The sequence below is a fragment of the Plasmopara halstedii genome (assembly GCF_900000015.1).
Source record: "Plasmopara halstedii genome assembly, contig: Scaffold_3150, whole genome shotgun sequence".
In the NCBI taxonomy this organism is placed as follows: domain Eukaryota; phylum Oomycota; class Peronosporomycetes; order Peronosporales; family Peronosporaceae; genus Plasmopara; species Plasmopara halstedii.
The window spans coordinates 11,680-12,908 of record NW_020190053.1 but is presented as its reverse complement, the minus strand read 5'-3'; positions in this window follow the sequence as shown (position 1 = coordinate 12,908).

The window sequence follows — 1,229 nt, the reverse complement described above, 5'->3', positions numbered from 1 at the left end:
ACGTCATTTTCGGGACATGAGCAAGCTCACAATCTGTTTTCGTGACAGCGCATAAGCCAAAGTATTCTGCTTTCCTGGGTTATACTTCACCTCAAGCTTTAATTCGGCGAAGAAGAAAATCCACATAGCCATCCTTTGCGAGAGCTGTGGCGACTGAGTCGCAGTGCGTAGTGATGCATGATCTGTGTCGATCGTAAATGGGTTGGAGCTGAGCAGGTGAACCCTGACCTTGACAGGTGCATACTTCATCGCAAACAATTCCTTGTCGTAAACGGGTTAGTTCATCGCTGCAGCCAAAAGCTGGCGGGATCTGAACGCGATCTCCCGATCTTAACCCTCGGCGTCTGCTTGCAGCAGTACACATCCGAAAACGAAGTCCGAATTGTCATAGACGACACTGAAGGGTCGATCAGGGTCTGAGAGCGCTAGTATTGGTGCATGAATGAGGCTGTATTTGACCCTATCAAAAGCCTTCCGATGCTCGATGTCCCAAAACCATTCCGCATAGATTCGACTGTGGCCGCGTCCTTTCTGCGTAGTTCTCTCTATACTTGTGCAAGTGGCTTGGCCTCGCCAACTACTTGCACAATCCCTTTTGATTCTTTGACACTGGCCAGTCTGCAATGGCCTTGACCGTTCGAAGGCCACACGTCCTAATAAAGCGCCCTAATAAAGAGATTTCTTTCGCGCCAAAGATGCACTAATCGGCATTAGCATACAGCTTTTTCGTGCGCACGTCCTCGAGCACCGCTCTCAAATGAACAAAGTGGTTCTCCTCATCTGTCCTCCCGTGCCCCTCACAAGTGTGGATGAAGATGACGTCGAAGTATGTTTGTGCATACGCCCGGTGGGGCCGTCACAAGACGACTGAATGTCGCTGGTGCATTTGACAGCCCTTGGGGCTTCACCAGCCACTCCCAGAGCATCCCGCTCGAAGTACTCAACGCTATCAGCGGAATATCACTTGCTGTCATTAGCAATCGGTAGTACCCATCCACCAAGTCGAGTGCACTGTAATTTGTACAGCCAATTATGTTGTTTTGGAGACATCCTTTCTAGGGATCGGCATCTGTGCCGGAATGGTGGCAGCGTCGAGATTATTGTAAGCTTGAAGGATTCGCCACTTACCGTTCGGCTTCCAATCACAAAACGTAAGTGTCGAATGGCGAGACTTGCCCTGCTGCTCTCTAGCTCAATGAGACTCAACATAACTCAGTTCTTCCCCTGTT